Genomic DNA, 18,992 nt, shown 5'->3' with positions numbered 1-18,992 from the left:
TTCCTATCAAGTCCAAGTCACGGACAGCGCCTGGAAGTTCATATGTTGGGACTACCTCTTGTCCTGTCTCTAGCTCCCCATGCCCATCCAGACCCTGGTCTCTTCATCCTCAGCCTCAGCCCCTCCCATGTCCTCCCCTGACAAAACAACAGCAGAAGATAATAGACAAGTGAGGAGCAGCTGAAGAGGAAGCAGGAGAACCAACAATCCTGCTTTTCCTTTCTTCCATTGAAGACGTGAACCTAATGTCCACGGCTGCAACAGAGAAATCCCTGAGCACCTCTGAACATCATGAACTCTCAAGGGAAGCTCAGCTGGCCTTCATCTGGGAGGCTAGAGTCCCAATGCAACTCAACTTTTTCCAACCAGAGCTTTTTTTCTAGCACATTCTGAGTAACCTTCAAGCACATTCACAGGCTAGGAGTATTTAAACTTTCCACTAGAGTGTCAATTCCAGTACTTAAGTCCTCACCGGCACTAACAGGAGCAGGAAGGTGCACGAAGGAATGGCTCAAATCCCTCAGCCTGTCTTTAATGTAGTTTCCTTTGTTCCTTGGTTGGCAAGGTTTCTGCGGCATTAGAGAAACTTCCCAGTGATACAGGTGAAGTGAAAACGGAATCTAGTAGTCCTCCCTCTCCATCTTGCCTCTCCTTCTCAACATTCAACCTGTCAAGCTATGCTTTTTGCTACCAGCCAACCTAGAAAATGCCATGGCAGTCAATACTACAAAGTCCATTTTCCTTTCTCCAGGAATTCAACCTAAATGTCTAGCTTGGGTTGCTTCACAAGGGAGATCTTTGCTGAAATACAGATGCCCCTCTAAGATGGTGCTACCTGCCAACTTCTGGCTCAGGTTCTACAGTGGGTCTTCTTTACTCTAATTCCAGACCAGACTAAATAGGTCATAGGAAGTTGGTTCTGTGCTGTCCACTAGCTCCAAGACCTGTAAATAATGAAACTTAGCAGAGCCCTTAAAGGGCTGTTCTGTGCAAATCATAAATGTTCACACAAGTTGTGTGCTATTAAGTCTCTACTCATGCACATTTAATATTCTTACAAGCAGATGGGTTGTAACTAAAAATTTATATAAATAAGAAGTCCTAGAATTATATTGTATGAGACTCTGGACATAGAAAACATTATACCTCACCTTGGGTGCCCTATGGGGTCTTGACTATAAGCTTTGGCCAAGCCTTGCTTGTGCATCTTTACACATTCAGTGTTTATCCCCTTCTAGGCACATAGTAAGACTCTCAATGAATATTCGTTGAATTTGAAAATTTCCTACAGAAACTTCATTTGAGCCGGTTGCTGGTGGCTCATGCCTGTAATCCTAGCTATTCAGGAGACTGAGATCTGAGAACATAGTAAGACTCTCAATGAATACTCGTTGAATTTGAAAATTTCCTACAGAAACTTCATTTGTGCCGGGTGCTGGTGGCTCACGCCTGTAATCCTAGCTATTCAGGAGGCTGAGATCTGAGGATCGCGGTTCAAAGCCAGCCTGGACAGGAAAGTCCTGCAGATTCTTATCTCCATTAAACCACTTGAAAACTGGAAGTGGTGCTATGGCTTAAGCAGTAGAGTGCTCGCCTTCAGCTGAAGAGCGCAGGGACAGCACCCAAGCCCAGAGTTCAAGCCCCACAACTGACCCCCCCCCAAAAAAAACAATAAACTTCATTTGGACACCTCAGCTCTGAAGACTCCTTCCAGAAGATCCTGGTATATCCCAGGTGTGCCAGAAGGGGGCACAAAGGGCTACTCTTCAAATCAGAGTGGAGGACACAAACTACACAGGAGGTATGGATTGAGGCCTCCTGTGCTCATGTATGGGGTGCGCAGCAGAGAGTGGCTAAAAACCTAATGAGTTAAGAACTTGCCTTGAAAAGAGAAGGCACGAGAAAAGAAGGGAGAAGAGGAGAGAAACCTCCCATAGCTGTCAGCCCAAAACAGCCCCTGTCAAGCTCACGTCACCTTGGGAAGGGGCTACAAAGCAGACAATCTTTATTCACAATCGGGGTGGCAGACGGGAGATGCCTCCAGATCAGTCCAAAAGCAAAGATATTGGGAGGAAAGATGGCTCTAGATGGGGACTCAGCACTCATCCTCACCCAGCAGGGCATAAGGGTTTCGGGCAGCCAGGCAGGACCCTGGAGCTGAGGTTGGGGTGTCTTCATCCCCTTCTCCCTCCTCATCAGCATCTCGGTCCTCCTCTTCTTCCTCCTCACAGGAGCTGCTCAGCTCTTCCTCCTCCTCCTCTTCCTCGTCACCAGCTGGCCCCACCCTGCCCTGTAAAACCACCAGCTCCGTGGTCTCTGGATGAGACTCCCAGGTGCCTGGGGAACATAAAGAAGAGAGAAAATGGAGGAGATTTTTGAGCAAGGGATTAAAACCAGAGAAAGATGAGGAAAAGGCAAAGACTGCAAAAAACAATGATTCTAGTAGCTGGCATTCATTCATTCAATTCATTCATTCATCTAACCTTACATGAAGAGCACTGAGTGGAAGCTTGTTCATACTAAACCTCACAACCACCTTTAGGTAGGAGTGTAAATCTGGAAAACATCTTAGCGATGTTAATAAACACAACTGGCCAGCAGGTACAGACCCACATTTAACCCTCACTTGTCTGGTCACCAAAGCCCACATTCTTTTGCCTATCCTGTAGCAGGGGCTGGGAAGAATATCTGGGTTCTGACCTTTCTGTTCGCTGTAGCCCGGGGGATAGAAACATAAGCTGAGGCGGCCATCCACTGCCAGCCTCAGGAGGCTTTTAGCCGCTCTGTATACATCGTTGCGAGCTGCTTTGGCTGTCTTGTACCCACGTTTCTCTGCCCAGGCTGCAAGGAGAAAGGAGAGAAACATGTGCATCAGGCTCCAGTTACTCCCATAAAAGTCCTACCAGTTTTCCTCAAAACATTCCAGGCCAGTGGCCAGGCGCCAGTGGCTCACACCTGTAATCCTAACTACTCAGGAAGCTGAAACCTGAAGATTAAGGTTCAAAACCCACCCAACCAGACAAACTTTGAGACTCAGTTATCTCTAATGAAAACTAGCAAAACAAAAACAAAAACCTGAAAGGAGCAGGGTGCTGGAGGCTCATGCTTATAATCTTAGCTTCTCAGGAAGCTGAGATCTGAGGATCACAGTTCAAAGCCAGACCAGGCAGCAAAGTCCATGAGACTCTTATTTCCAATTAGCTACCAAAAAAGTCAAAACTAGAGCTGTGGCTCAAGTGGTAGAGCACCAGCTTTGAACGAAAATGCTAAGGGATAGCATCCAGGCCCTGAGTTCAAACCCCAGTACTGGCACACCCCCCAAAAAAACCAAAAATCTAGAAGTGAGTGAACAAAGGCTTCATTAAGTGCAGAATCTGGAGGAGGACACGAGAAAGGGACAGGGAAGCAAGGTCACAGCAGCCAGGCCAGGTGGGGAACTCACCTTCACAGATGTCCCAGGCACACCAGGGGTGCTCAGCGGAGGGATCCTCAGCCTCTGGGTGGCGTAGGTGGAGGATTGCCTGCACAGGGATCCTGGAGGCCAGATAGCCTACAGCAGTGTAGGGCTCTTGAATCTGGGCGATGGGGTAAATCCCAGCAAGAACCTGCGGGAACAGCACTCAGTGCCTTCTATAGTGGACCACCTTCTCAGCCTCCTCCCATCCTTCTGCCACATACCTGCAGCTGCCTAGGCAGCAGAGAGGGGAAGATGAGGCCGGGACAGTCACAGAGCTTCACAGAAGGGGTAAGGAAGTAGGTCTGAAAATATCGGGTATGGCCGGGGGTTCTGGAGATGCTCACGACCTTCCGCCCCACCAGTCCATTGATCAGTGAGGACTTCCCAACATTGGGGAAACCTGAGAAAGGAATGGAAAACCAGTGTCTGTCAGGCCCTTGCTCTGGCAAGTAGCGCTGTAGCAAGGCTGGAGATCAGAAGACTGTCCTGACAACTGTGTAAGGCCTGTAAAATCATTTGGTACATGATAGCACAGACACATGCTCTGTTCCTTTTTTTTTGGTTGATTGTGGGGCTTGAACTCTGGGCCTGGGCGCTGTCCCTGAGCTCTTCAGCTCAAGACAAGCGTTCTACCACTTAAGCCACAGCTCCACTTCTGGTTTTCTGGTGGCTAATTGAAGATAAGAGTCTCATGGACTTTCCTGCCCAGGCTGGCTCTGAACTGTGATCCTCAGATCCTCAGATCTCAGCCTCCTGAGTAGCTAGGATTACAGATGTGAGCCACCCGTGCCTGGCAGCTCTGTTCCTTTGTTGCCCAGTCCTATCTGCCTCCAGGTAATTTTGTATCACCTGAAAATCATGTCATAAATGTCTAAATGGTCCTTGGCAGAAAAAAAAAAAGCCCATCCCGGGCTAGGAAGGTGGCTCAGTGGTACAAAGCTTGCCTGGCATGCATGAGGCCCTGGGTTCAATTCCTCAGTACCATATAAGCAGAAAACACTGGAAGTGGCACTGTGGCTCAAGTGGTAGACCACTAGCCTTGAGCTGAAGAGTTGAGAGACAGTGCCCAAGCTCAGAGTTCAGGCCTCACAACCGAAAAAAAAAAAATCCCATCCCTGCTGTAGATGAAGAGGAAGCAAGCTTAGAAAATAAGGAAGTGATGTAACACTGCAAACTATGAATAAGGATTTGGCCGCCAACAATGAATCTCAGCCTTTCACTTACAGCTCTGTGATCTCAAGGCAATATACTGAACTTTTCAAGCCTGTTTCTTCATTTCACAGAACAGATCCTTCCTACCTCAGTCCTAGCATCTCATAATAATATCATGACCTGTATAATGAGAAACCTAGCACACCTTGAGACTCACTACTCCTCTCTCCATCTTTCTAGCCAAGTCCGGGGCCTACCCAGATCTCTAGTCCAGCACTTTGGTCCTCACTGCTTATACTTCACTCTCAAAGATTATTCCCTTCCCTAGTCCTCCCAGTTCAGTTTTGTGGGGGGTTTTTTGTTTGAACTCAGGACTTGAGCTCAGGACCTAGGCACTGTCCCTGAACTTTTTTGCTCAAGTCTAGTTTTCTACCATTTGAGCCACAGTTCCATTTTCAGCTTTTGTGATGAGTAACTGGAACTAAAAGTCTCATGGACTTTCCTGACCCCACTGGGCTTCAAACCAAAATCCTCGATCTTTAGTCTCCTGAGTAGTCAGGATTACAGATTTGAGCCACCAGTGCCAGGCTGGAAGTTCTTTATTCCTTGCTTTCTCTTATGTATGAAATATAAGCCATCAACAATCTTTTTCTCTCCACCTTCAAAATATGTTTTTGACCTTGTCTACCCATTACCACCTGCTATGAGCAGCTCTCATTTCTGCTCTAGACTAATGAGGAGGTCTCTGACTGCTCTCTCAGCTTCCTTTCTTGCTCATCTTCTACCATTCACACTCCATTTAGTAGGCAAAATGAACTTCTGAAAAAGGAAATCAAATACTGTCACTCCTTGTGCTAAATCTACCATGGGCTTCTCATGATACTGAGACTAAAGTCCACAACCATGAGACCCAAAATGATGTGGCCCCTTGTGACCATCTTCCCTCATTTTCCTGTCTCCATCCTCCATCCTCCACATCCCTCAAGTCTTGCTAACCAGAATCACTCAACTTACTCCCACCTCAAGACCCTGTCACTCACTGGCCTTCTGGCTCTCAAGACCCTTTTCCCAGAACTTCATCTCCTTACCAGGTGTCTACCCTGGGGACCCCTCCCCTCTAAGTACTCTTTCCTTCTTCAGGGCTTTACTTCATTGCTCCTAGTCTGCCTTCAGTTCACACATCTACTTACTCACAAAGAAACATGCTCCATAAGTGTAGGGACCTTTTTGCCATCTTCACAGAGGCATTTTCCATCCCTAGAATGGCATCTGGCACCTGTAGGTGCTTAATAAAGTGTTTACTCAATGAATAAATGAATGAGAATTGAGAGAAATCCCAACTCAGGACTGCCTGTACCACAGCAAACACTATTCCTTTCACAACAACAAGTTAGCACAGAGGCCACTGAGAGGGACAGCAGAGGCCCCTGGGAAAGACGGTGTATGTCAGAAATGGGAAGATGGAAAGCCAGGGTGAAATGGCTGGGAAGAGAAGCAACTGCCCACCAGGCAGGGAGGTTTTCAACAAAACAAAAAAGACAGTGAAAAGGAGGCGTCTACTTGGCATCCCTACTATTTTTCTGGCATAGGCTCTTCTTGGTTCCAAAAGCATCTGATACCACAACTTTGCCAAGGTCTTGTCACCTCTCCCATCCACAATGTAAAGGGACCCTGGAACTAAATCAAACAGCCTCTGCCCACAATGGGAGCTGAGACAAAGCCCTTAGTCAAGGGGAGATTGTCTCTGACCACAGACTGAAAGGGCTCAGATCCAGAAGGGAACTAATGCTTGCTGCGCTCCTGCTATGACTTAGCGATCCCTGCACTAGGAAATAAGAACCACAATGGGACAATGAATATTCACAGAACAAGGTTGGCATGTGGTTATGTACCACATAAATGGTAAAAATTTAACAATCAGTTAAATTAATAACCATTATTACTGTTATCACTATGTGCCAATCATTGTCACACTCTTTCAATACCATGCCCTTCATTCCTCACATCCATTTTCTTGAACTGGGTATAAACATGTTTGTTTTTGGTTTTGCTTTTTTGCTCAAGGCTAGTGTTCTACCACTTTGAGCCATAGCTCCATTTCTAGCTTTTTTTTTTTTTTATAGTTAATTGGACATAAGAATCTCACAAACTTTCCTGTCTGGGCTGGCTTTGAACCTTGATCCTCAGATCTCAGCCTCTTGAGTAGCTAGGATTACAGGCATGAGCCACTGACACTCAGTATGGCATGTTTGTTTTCATGTATTTATTTCTGGCAGTATTGGGGTCTGAACTCAGGGCCTGGTGCTTGCTAGGCAGGTACTCTATCGCTTGAGTTACACCTTCAGCCCAACCGTTTCATTTTTATAATCAAAATAACTAGGACTCAGTAGTTAAAGGACTTGTTCACAATCATCCAACTGAGAAAAGGTGGAATTTAACTACATATCACCCCGTCAGCCTTGCGAGGACTACTAGTAGAGGCTACTCTCAAGAGACCAGAAGGCCTCCTTTGTACTCAAACACAGTGCCTCCTGGAGGCCACTGGACACAGGTTATCCTGTCCTTACTCACACAGCCGATGGTCACCACACCATCCTTGTAGCGTTCCCGAGTTGGGCCAGTGGGCTCCATTGCTGAGTCAGTCTGCTGTTCCACCAGGACTGCAGGCCCATCTTCTTCCTCCTCCTCCTCCCCAGAGCCATTGCCCCAGGTGGCCCCAGCCACATCCCGAGCAATCTTCTCCCGCCAGCTGCTCAAGTCCACTGCTCAGACAAAGAAATAAAAGAGGTCCCACTAAAGTCACTGCGTAGGGTGGGACAAACTGTGCCCTGCACAGCTGATGTCACTAGCATCCTCTGGAATCATAGAGTGCCAACCTGTACAACTTCAAGCCAGAGAATTCCAGCCTTCATTTGACCCCACTCTGGAATCATGTGCATTTTGGTCTGAGTTTCTAAAGAGTTCATGGAAGATGTAAGGTAACAAAGCCAATGTGGCTCCTGCTTACCTTGTGCCTGTCTGCTCCTTATTTCATCCCTCTGCATATCTATAATAGACACTGACTTCCAGAAAGATGAGCAAAATGACTCCAAGCCTCAGGTCTCGCCTGTGAGCTCCCACCTCTCCCCCTCCCCACTCCAACAAGCACATACCTTTTCCCACAGTGATGGCTTCACAGGCTCTCAGCAATTGCTCTGGCCCCAAGGCTCGAGTCCATCCTCTTCCCCGCCTCCGACTCTTCTTCAAGACTGAGATGAGATGGCACCAGAGGATTAGCAAATGGGCTTCTACAGCCCATCTCTCCCACCACCTTTGGGCCCAAGATCAAGTTACCCCTCGCCAGTAAGCTTCTCTGCTCTTCCCTTTGTCCCCTGCCACCCGTTTCTTCCATGATATATTCCTCCTTGCCCACTCACCACTACTAGGCTCTTGCGGAGTTCGAGGGTCCCGAGGGAAAGAAGTGAAAAGGACGATGTGGAGCTGGGGATAGTGTTGGTGGAAATAATGCTTCCAGGCAACCACGAGAGCTGGTGGGGCCAGATCCACCTTGTTCAAGACCAGCACCAAGGCCAACCCAAGTTCTCCAGTCACATACTCATAAAGTGCTGGTGGGAAATTCACAACCTAGGACAAAGTAGTTAAGGGAATAGGGTGAAGAGAGGTCCACTCAGAGATCTCTGCCTCCAGCTCCCCACTCACAAGGCACAGCTCCCAGACAAGACCCTGGCAGTAGCAGATTCTGGAGTAAAAACAGTAAACCAGCCAAACTGAACAAAAAAGACAAAGCAGGGGTTAGTAATACCTGTGCAAGTCTCATGGAGCTTCCTAGAGGTCATGATTAAATATAAAAATCAATGAGAGATATGAAAAGAAAATAGCAACACCTAGCATATTGAGATAAGGGCTAGGATCAAAACAGGAATGGAGGTTGAGGTAGAAAGTAATACCTGTTTTTGTGTGCAAAAATCTGTACAAGTGGGTAGACATGCATACAAGCATGCATGCAGGTATGTGCACGTGTGATGTGCTCAGTATGAATGACTGTGAACATGAGTGTGTGAATGTGCTTGTGTATATGGATGTACACATGCACATGTGTATTTGTATGTGCGTGCAGGTTCATTTAGAAACTCCAACCTAAAATGTCCTCCACAGACCTTCCTCTTTCTTTCTTTTTTTTTTTTTTAATTTTATTTTATTTTATTTGAGAACATACTGTACAGAGGGGTTACAATTACATGGTCAGGATAATGCATACATTTCTTACCAAGCATTGCAGCCTCCTCCTTTGTTTACCCTTCACCTCCCTTCCCAGCCTCCCCCCTCCCCCCCACCCAATCATATCCCCCCTCCCCCCCCTCCGACATTGTAAAGCTGGTTTTGACATGACATTTTGTACTTCTCATTGTTGCAACAGGTCCACCTGAATCCTTAAACGACTTGTTTGTCCCCATCTCCTCCACATGTTATACTGACATCAAATATAGTGAAAGCAGGGGTTACACTGTGGGGGAGGGACATACAAAGCAACCAAGAAATAATCTTATAAATGCGTTAGAAACACATGCATGAAAGAAACAAAAAAAAAGACTCCACATAGAGCTCCCCTATGACCCAGCAATCCCACTTTTGGGCATTTACCTTAATGTTTACAAAAAAGACCACACTAAAGCTACCAGCACAACTATGTTTATTGCAGCATTATTTACCATAGCTAAGATATGGAACCAACCCAGATGCCCCTCAATAGATGAATGGATCAAGAAAATGTGGTATATATACACAATGGAATTCTATGCCTCCATCAGAAAGAATGACATTGCCCCATTTGTTAGGAAATGGAAAGGCTTGGAAAAAATTATATTAAGTGAAGTAAGCCAGGCCCAAAGAAACATAGGTCCCATGGTTTCCCTTATTTGAAATATCTAGTATAGGTATGAGTCAAGCGGAAAAAGTCAGAGAAGGTGATGTTAGGAAAATGAACCCTCAAATATGTATTTTAATGTTTTTGTTTCTTTCATGCATGTGTTTCTAGACCTTCCTCTTTCTACTGAAGGACAACAGTGAAGTGGCAGAGTCAGGATTCACAGCAGCAGTCTATGGCCTTAACCACTACCCTACATTCCAGGTGGATTCTGTTGCAATTGATGTGGCCGCACTAGAGAAAGGAGATAAGGAAGAAAGGGCATCTTTGGGATGGGCAGGGGAAGTCCCCAGCTGCCTCCACAGAATCCCTGGAATTTTCTGTTGGTCTAGTTCTGGTAGGATAGAAGACAGGACATGCAGTTTTTCATCAAGGGAAGTACAAAAGAAAGTCATCGGGACAGGGGAGAAGTGAAAGGATATGACAAGAGATGAATAAAAAACTGAATTCCGGGATGGGAAGGTGGCTCAGTGGTAGAGTGCTTGCCTTGCATGCATGAGGCCCTGGGTTCGATTCCTCAGCACCACATAAGCAAAAAGAAAAAAGCCGGAAGTGGCACTGTGGCTCAAGTGGTAGAGCGCTAGCCTTGAGCTGAAGAGCTGAGGGACAGCGCCCAGGTCCAGAGTTCAGGCTCCACAACCGGACCCAAAAAAACAAACAAACAAAAAAAAAGTTAAGGATAGCACCCAGGCCAATTTCAAGCTCCAGTACTAGGACAAAAACAAAAACAAAACAACAAAAAAAAAGTGAGCACTTTGGAAGTAGAGTTGTGGCTTAAGTAGTAGAATGCCAGCCTTGAGTGGAAAAAGGTAACTGAAAGCATGAATTTAAACCCTGGTACCGGCACAAAACACCTGGGGTTGAGTGGGACTAAATTCCCGATTGTAGACATTAGAGGGAGCTGGAAAAACAAAGGAGGCCCCAGTTTTGCAGGAAGCAGAGATAAGAAGATCACGGACTGAGGCCAGCCTGGGCAAAAACAGTGAGACCATATCTCAAAAAACAAGCTGGGGCTAATAATGAGAGAGGTATATGTAGAAGGATCTCAGTCTAAGGCTGACCCAAGACAAAAAATATAAAACCTTATATTATGGATTATGTGGTAAAGCACTTGCCTAGCAAGCACCTAGCTGAGTACAAATCCCAGTACTGAAAGAAAAAACAAAAATGAATAGGAAAAGGTACCTCTCCATGTTCTGATTCCAGCCGCTCACCTTCTCCTACAAGAACTTTCCTCCCTCTTCCCCTTTGCCCACTCTCAAACCAAGTACTCACTGGATGCCGGATATCAGTGATGAGCAGGAAATGTCAGACATCTCTAACACCCGCCACAGCTGCCTCCATGTCTAAAAAGACAAGATCAACGGAAGAGAATCTAACCCAGAGTCCTGTCCAAACTGACCCCAGACCAATTTTCCCAGGGTCATAATGCCCCAACTGCTGGACCCCACTCCACTGTCACCTCCAGGTTGTGTTCAAAGTAGCTGAGCTTCTCAGAAGTGTAAGCTCCATGTATCTTCCCAAGATATTCCTGGAAGCTCCGTTCCTCTTGGCTCATTAGTTGGTCCTTGGACATCTCATAGTTCCAAGGAGGACGTCGGGGAAAGTCCAAGACTAGGAAATCAGGAAAAAGTCCAAGCAAATATAAGACAGCTCTTACCCTTCCCCAAGAGCACTGCTGATGAGAAACATCCAGATGCCTTGCTCTCACTTACCTGAGCCTGGCTGATAGACTTCTCGGATATCCAGCTCCAGCACTTCCGCACTGACAGGAGTTAGTACTTGTTCTCTGGCTGCTCTCTTTCTTCTCTCCACCTCTTCCCGACTGTCCCGTTCAAAATGCAGCCGGTACCTAAAAGAACAGTGACCACACATCCAGCCACACACTCCCAGTTTTCTCCCTTGTCGGGCAACTTCATAAACCTTCCAATCTCAACCTGTTCCTTTCAGTAGGCCTAACACACCGCCTCCCCCCCACTACTCACTAGTCTGTTTGTCAAGAAAGATCCTTTCAACCACTTTTAAAAGCAAAACTCTGCAGCCCCTCTAGAAGGGAGGATTATAGGCTGCTCCAGAAAGAACCCCACTGTCTCCTCTTTCGAGTCTCCAGTAGAAGCAGTAGCAGTAGTAGTAGCAGTAATAGTAGCAGTAGCAGAAGCAGCTACCTTTACTGCCCACACTCCGATCTCCAGGTGGGCGCCCCATTCCCTCCCTCACCGATTTGGATCGTAGCCTCTCGACCCCAGGCCCTGGGAAGGCTGCTGGTTGAGCCTACGGATGTGATGGGTCACAGATTCCGCGTCCGAGGTGTCGGTCTGCTCCTCCCGCCGCTCCCGGCTCCCGCTGCGGCTGTTGGAACTGGAGCGTAGCCCATCTTGAAGCCCTGCGGGGAGGGGCCGGTGCTGGCCCACTCTTCCGGGACTGAAGGACCCCCAACCCGGCCAGCCAGGTCTCCAGCCTACCCAACTTCTCTTGGGCCTCAGACCTCCCAGCTCCCTTCCCGGGCGGACCCTCCCGGGATGCTGGGGGTGGGGGTAGTCACTCCGCCAGGGAACTTGGAGGATGGCGCCCCATTGGAGCTAGGAGGGACCCCCCTCCCCCAACTCCTTCCCCACTCCTTCCCGAGGTGCAGGGGACTGGAGTCGGGGAATCCCCTCTGCGGTCTCCCACGCAGATCCTCACGGGCCTACCACCCCTCCCACGCCCCCCCTTCCAGAGGTGCGGCGGGCACACCCCTCCTTCCAGAGGTGCGGGAGCCCGGGCCCCGCCCCCTCCTCCCGCACTGACCTCGCTTCAGCTCCCGCTTATCCTGCAACTGCTTCTTCTTCTGCTTCGCCCTGAAGGGCTTCTTCCTTGGCATGGCCTGGACCAGTCAACCTGGCCCGCCCTCCGCCGATCTCCCGCCTGGAATTTTCATTGGCGTGAGCATCTTTGCAGTTCTGGTTATTGTAGCTGCGGTGCTTTTTGTGCTGTGGAGGAAGAGGACTGGAGGTAGGAAGGTGGAGGTCTGAGTTCCTGGGCCACTTGTGGGTTTCAGGCCCCAGGCAGAAGTGTGAGCTGCACTCCTAATGGGAAGTTGCAGCACACTCAGGGCCTTCCCCAGCCTGACAGCTCCTCTTCTGTAAATCACCTGCAAAACGAAGGACACAAAATTCCCCCTCCTGAGGTGGTGATGGGAACTGATTGCAGCACTCAGGCCCACAGGGACTCAGCTGCCCACTGAGCTCACACTCCAGGAGGTCCTGGGGTCTCTCTTCCCAACTGTTGCACTCCTCTCTCCTGATGCTTCCTTGGTTCTATGGTCACATTTCTAGAAACTTCCCATGAGGTCACGGCTAGGGATTCATCCAGGCCCTCATGGCACTGCTTGTGTCCTGCCTCTCACATGGTGTTTCTCCCTACAGGTGACAAGAGAGAAGGCTATGATAAGGCTGCAAGTGAGTGCCATGGGGGAGGAGGTGACCTTTGTTGTGGTGCAGACAGGACCTGTGGGAGCTCATGCACCCCGGAATTCCTCCAGTGACGCCTGTGTTCTCTAACCAGCTCCTTTCTTCCACCACAGGAGACGACAGTGACCAGGGTTCTGATGCTTCCCTCAGAGCTGAAAAAGGTGACAACCTGGAGACCCTAAATGGGGGGGCAGGGCTGAGGCCCAGGGAAGGCTGTGTTGTAGTTGCAGGGTCTATGCATTGGGTGTTAGTGGCCTGCTCAGAGCGAGTGGCTAACAGTGACTGATCTGCATTGTTGTGCTTGTTCTTTTCTCCTGCAGTGTGACACAGCTGCTTTGTGTGATCTGAGAGGCACAGCATTTGTTCCTGCCTCTCCTCCTCCCTCCTGGGACATCATGAGCTCCTGACTTCTCTTCCTGTACCTGGGTTCTGAGCGTGTCCAGGCTTCTGTGTGCTGTCAGCCTCCTGTGAGGAACTGAGGAGCCAGCCCAGCCCTGAGCACCAGGACCCTCCCCACACTGACCTGGGTCTCTTTCCCCTCCAGCTGCTGCTCCAGCAGAGGCGGGGCCAGGGCTTCCCCATCCCTCACTTCACTTTCCCTTGCTCTGAGCTGCAGCTGCTGCTTCCCCACTGATAAAGAGAATGTGAATGTGGGTCTGTGTTTCAAATTGTGATCATGGAAAAAGGTTGAATAAATCAATGAATGAGTCCCAAAATTGAGATAGAAAATCAAACATGATTAAATTCCAGAATTGTCATGTTTGCTGAGCTGTGTTGTGGGCGGGGCCAGGGTTAGGCTGAGAACAGGCAGGTGTGGATAGGAGCTCAGTGCATTCTGGACTGTCATGTATTCAGTCCTCACCTGGGTTGTCTTCCCTGCTCCTCAGTTGTGTTGTTGGCATAGAACCTTCTCCATGAGCACCTATGACCAGAGGGGCTTTTCCTTTGTTTAGGACACAGCACAGACTGTGCAGGTGAGACTAGGCTCAGGCCTGAGTCCTCTACTAAGGCACCATCAGTTCTTCTCCATACTTGTGTCCCTTCTTGTCATCCTGCATGAGCTGGTGTCTTGTTGGCCTTCTGGGTGTCCCTGTGACAGCAGCAGGGGGTGTGTTCCTGTCACTGCCTCCCAAAGCACCAGGCAGCCTTGCACAGGGTGTGTGTGGTGAGGAGAAAGGCAATGTGAGGCAGCTTGCTTTCCTTCTAGCACTGCTGCCTCCAGTGTGGTTCTGTGCTGTCCCCAGTGCCCTCAAGGGAGCCCCCTGTGGGAAGAGCAGAGAGGAGGGATGTCAGGTTTCTCCTGTGAGCTCCCTTCCTGATCCTCTGCATCTTCTCTGCCCACCTTCCCTCCACCTGCCCTCAGCTCTGGTTAATCCCAGCTCTGCTCCCAGCCAAATTCCTGGATTGAAGAGCAGAGTCAAGAAGGAATTTTGGTCCCCATCTTGATTGGCTGAGAGGATCTGCAAGTTAGTGGAGTTCATGTCCACATGTGTGTGTCAGGGCATTTCAAGGAGAATGGGTCATGAGAGCTCTGACTTAGGGAGAGTGTCATCAGGTGGAAAATTGAAAACCTGAAGACAGTTCTGGAAGCTGGTGGACTGTGGTAGTTGGGACTCCACTGTGTGTGGGTTCCTTGGGGATTGTGTTTCTCTGCACCCTGTTACTGCCCTGCTCTGCCTCCTGCTGCCACGAGAGGCGCTGTGCTTCCTGCTGTGCCCTGCCTTCCCTCTAAGGCTGACTTGGTCCTTTCAACCCTGACCAAAACACTCCCTTCTGCTCAGCTTCAATCTCAAAAACAAATTAACACAGGAATCTCCTGCCAGACAGCAGGGCCTGTGCTCTGACTACTTAACAATGTGGTTCTTAGGCCTTTGGCTTGGTCTGCAGATTGAATTTGTAATCGCTCAGAAAGTCAAAGGAGGTCAGAACTGTCATGGTTGTGGAGCATGTGTGCTAGCAGAAGAGACAGGTGGCAGGGTGTGTAAGAGAGCAAGGAAGGACCATGACATGCAGGAGGAAGGCAGTGCTACAGGTCAGGTGACATGGTGTGGGCGTGGGGACAGAGCTGACTGTGGTACTAGGTGTTCATCATGACCTGGGAGGGAACTTTTCTGAGTTGTGAAATTCGCCAGAAGATATCTAGAGAAAGTGTTGGTAAACTGGAAGATCTCCTTGTACAAAGTCCTTATCTCAGGCTGGGAAGGTGGCTCAGTGGTAGAGCGCTTGCCTCGCATGCCTGAGGCCCTGGGTTCGATTCCTCAGCACCACATAAGCAGAAAAAAAATGCTGGAAGTGGCGCTGTGGCTCAAGTGATAGAGCGCTAGCATTGAGCTGAAGAGCTGAGGGACAGCGCCCAGGCCCAGAGTTCAGGCCCCACGACTAGACCCAAAAACAAAACAAAAAAACAAAGTCCTTACCTCTTCTGTGGACTGCCCAGATCTGTTGCTGAGTTGAGCCTTTGAGAAGAGACCTGAAGACAAGATTCTCACTTGAGGGATTTTCCTTTGTGTGTATGTGCTAGTCTTGGGGCTTGAACTCATGGCTTGTGTGCTGTCTCTCAGCTTGTTCTTGGTCAAGGTTACTGTGCTGTTTGAGTCACAGATTCCCTTCCTGCTTTGGGAAATAAGAATTCCCCAGACTTTCCTATCAGTGCTGGTTTCAAGCCATGAATGGGAGAAGTCGGCCTCCTGAGTAGGCAGGAGTATAGCAGGATCCACACTACATGTCTTTAATAGTGATTTTCTTTTTGTGTCATTCCTTGGGGCTTGAACTCAGGGCTTGGGCACTCAAAGCTATTATCACTCAAAGTTAATACTATACCAATTTGAGCCACAACAGCACTTCTGGCATGAGCCACTTGCTCTCAGTTGAGATATATTTATTTATGTTCAGTTCTGGGGCTTGAACTAAGGGCCTGGGCACTGTCCCTGAGCTTCCTTTGTTCAAGACTAGAATTCCACCCGTTTAACCATACTGCCACTTCCAGCCTTTTCCATGTGGTTGGAGGAATCAAAGCCAGGGCTTCATGCATGTTGACAAGCATTCTACCACTAAGCCACATTTTCAATCTCTGATATATATATATATATTTAAGTCAAAGAAGATGTTTAATGAAGAAGAAAAAATGGTAGACATATAAATGTCCCAGAGTATAGGTTTAATCTATCTGGACCTGTAGTTTCCAAATGTGACCACACGAGGGCGATATAAGTCCGGCCTTTTTTTTTTTTTCTTTCTTTTTTTGTGTGGTCCTGGGGCCTGATTGCTGGGCCTGGGCACTGTCCCTCAGCTCTTCAGCTCAAGGCTAGCGCTCTACCTCTTCAGCCACAGCGCAACTTCCGTCTTTTTTTCTTTTTGCTTATGTGGTGCTGAGGATTCAAAACCAGGGCCTCATGCATACAAAGCAAGCGCTCTACCACTGAGCCAAGTCGAAGTCTTCCCAAACCCAAGTCCAGCTTTTTCATTGTTGGTTTTGTTTTTTTTTTTTAAGCAATGTAGCAACATATAAATAAGTGCTGAAACCTGGCTCTGGTGGATTATGGCCAGTATACTACACACTCAGGAGGCTGAGATCTAAGAATTGCTATTCAAAGCCAACCCAGGCAGAGAAGTCCATGAGACACATCTCCAATGGGCCATAAGAAAACCCAAGGAACTGCTGTGGCTCAAAGTTGTACAACACTAGCCTTGAGCAAAAGAGCTCTGAGTTCAAGACTCAGAATAGATGTAAAAAACACCCCAAAACCAAACAAACACAACCCCTCCCCCATAGTACTGAGTAGGCATGAAGATGTCAACTTTGGTACTTGGAAAACTTTGGGTAAATACAGCCCTTTGGAGGCACAGGCCTCTGTTGCTTTGTACATGGCTGGTATTACACTCAGTTTATCTCATGCATTAAAATCTGTGTTAAGTCTTTGGGTCTGTTGGCCTTATCCCAATTTGGAAGTATAAGGCTGCATTGTGCTTCCCAGAATATTCACACAGCAAGTAACAAATTCATGACCCCTCTTCACTTTTTCTCAGTAAGTGGTTTGGATGCCATTGTGGTCGATTCCAATTTATACTCTCAACAGGTGCAGTGGCACCGTGGGTAGTAAAATCATTATTTATAGCCTTTCTTGACATCTAATTTATGGATAGAACTAAAACATTCATGTCTGAGCTAAGTGCTGGTGGCTCACAGCACTAATTCTAGTTACCTAGGAGGCTGAGATTTGAAGATTGTGGTTTGGCATCAGCCTACATAGGGAAGTCCTGAAGACTTCCATCCCCAGTTAACCCCCCAAAAGCTGAAAGTGATCTTGTGAGTCAAGTGGTAGAGGACTAACCTAGAGTAAAAAGGCTCAGGGACAGGCCCTGAGTTCAAGTCTCAGGATCAGCACACACACACACACACAAACACACACACACACACATGGAGAATGTAATAAATCTCAAGCAGTTCAGAATGTACAAGAGTTCTCAGGGATGCTGAGAAGTGCAAGGAAAGGCAAGAGAAGAATCTGAGCAACTGGAAGGAGAGCTAGAAGCGCTTGGGGTTGTCATTTTCTCCACTTTGCAATGCAGACAACAGGGCTCCTTCCTTCCAGCAACTAACATTCATTAAATGTCCTCTGCCTGCCAACCCCTGGGCTGTACTGCACAGAACACGGGGAACCTCTTCCCTCAAGGAAACCTCTCTGTCCACATCTAGCTGGGCCAGTGTCCAGGGACAGGCCTACCACCTGCAGACTGCTCCCTGCTGTGCTGCAGCCCTGTGCAGGTCAGCTTGTGGTTCATTCTCCCCTGGGAACCCATGAGCAGCTGTGGTCTCTTGGGCTCAGTGCACTCTCCTGCTGTCTGCCTAGTTCTCACTATCCTGGCCACCTGACCCCATCAGCCCCACTTTCTCTGGCTTTGCAAAGTCCTCTGTGATAGGTTGGAACTTCTGTTCTAGAAACATATTTGCAGTGTCACACACAAACTCGGGTAGCTACCCAGGAAAGGAATTTCCAAATGCTTCCCAGCTCTGGGTGAGTGATAAGTCTCAGCATTCCCAGAGTCAACCCGGAACTTGCACTTTTAGCATCATCAAACTCACAACACATTAGCATCATCCATTTCAGCAAAACACATTCTTCTGGAGCCAATATGGTGGAGCCTGCCTGTAATACCAGGTGGGAGAAGTATGATCAGAGGCCAGCATGAGCTGCACAGCAAGTTCAAGGCCAGTCTGAGCCACAATGCTGAGTAATTTAAAAACAAACGAACAAACAAATAACTATTTGTGGTTGAGTTGGGTCTTCACCTCAGGGCCTGGGTACCCTCCCTGATTGTTTATTCTCTCTCTCTCTCTCTCTCTCTCTCTCTCTCTCTCTCTCTCTCTCTCTCTCAAGGCTAACACTCTACCACTAGAGTCACAGTTGCACTTCTGGATTTGTTGGTAGGTAATTGGAGGTAATAGTCACAGACTTTCTTGTTCATGTTAGCCTCAAACTTTACTCCTCAAATCTCAGCCTCCTGAGTAGGTAGGATTACATGTATGAGGCACCAGTGCCTCGGTGAATATCCAACGGCTGTGGATGCAGCACAGTGGAAGAAGACTTGTGCTAGGCTCTGGGCACAAATCCCAGCCCTAGAAAAATGAAAGTAGAAGAAAATCCCCTCTGGAAGTGTATGTTATGAACCCATCAGTCTCTAGGGTTTGGCTCACCTAATGCAATTATTTACACTCAGCCCTGATCTGAAGGAGATTTCCGGTGCTCTAGGGAAATGCTTCCCCATCCTTAAGCAATGAGACAGGAAGAAAGAGCAGAACCTGAGTGCAGCAGCTGAGACAGGAAATCTAATGATGTTCTGTGCTTAACATGCAGATAGAACAAGAAAAGTGCCAGAATGCGTAAACAACAACAACAACAAAGAAACAAAAATCCCCAGCAATGACAGGATACATAATTTTTTGCAAAAGAAAACAGTACTCTGAGAACAGCTTCAGCGCTGCTTTAAGAGGCAGCAAGCAGGACTACCC

General features: G+C 48.1%; 1 long non-coding RNA gene and 1 pseudogene across 1 annotated transcript; one reads left to right on the top strand and one right to left on the bottom strand.

Moving 5' to 3' along the window:
• Window positions 1-1,988: 1,988 nt before the first annotated feature.
• Window positions 1,989-12,393, bottom strand: LOC122111166 (annotated as a pseudogene).
• Window positions 12,394-12,451: 58 nt separating this feature from the next.
• Window positions 12,452-13,314, top strand: LOC122111343. Its single transcript, XR_006148000.1, has 4 exons — window positions 12,452-12,524; window positions 12,938-12,970; window positions 13,096-13,143; window positions 13,303-13,314. It is a non-coding gene; the product is annotated as an uncharacterized LOC122111343 (long non-coding RNA).
• Window positions 13,315-18,992: the final 5,678 nt, after the last annotated feature.

Source organism: Dipodomys spectabilis, unplaced genomic scaffold, assembly GCF_019054845.1.
Source record: "Dipodomys spectabilis isolate Male_0828 unplaced genomic scaffold, ASM1905484v1 ptg000085l, whole genome shotgun sequence".
Taxonomy (NCBI): domain Eukaryota; kingdom Metazoa; phylum Chordata; class Mammalia; order Rodentia; family Heteromyidae; genus Dipodomys; species Dipodomys spectabilis.
This window is presented reverse-complemented; position numbering and strand designations above follow the sequence as displayed.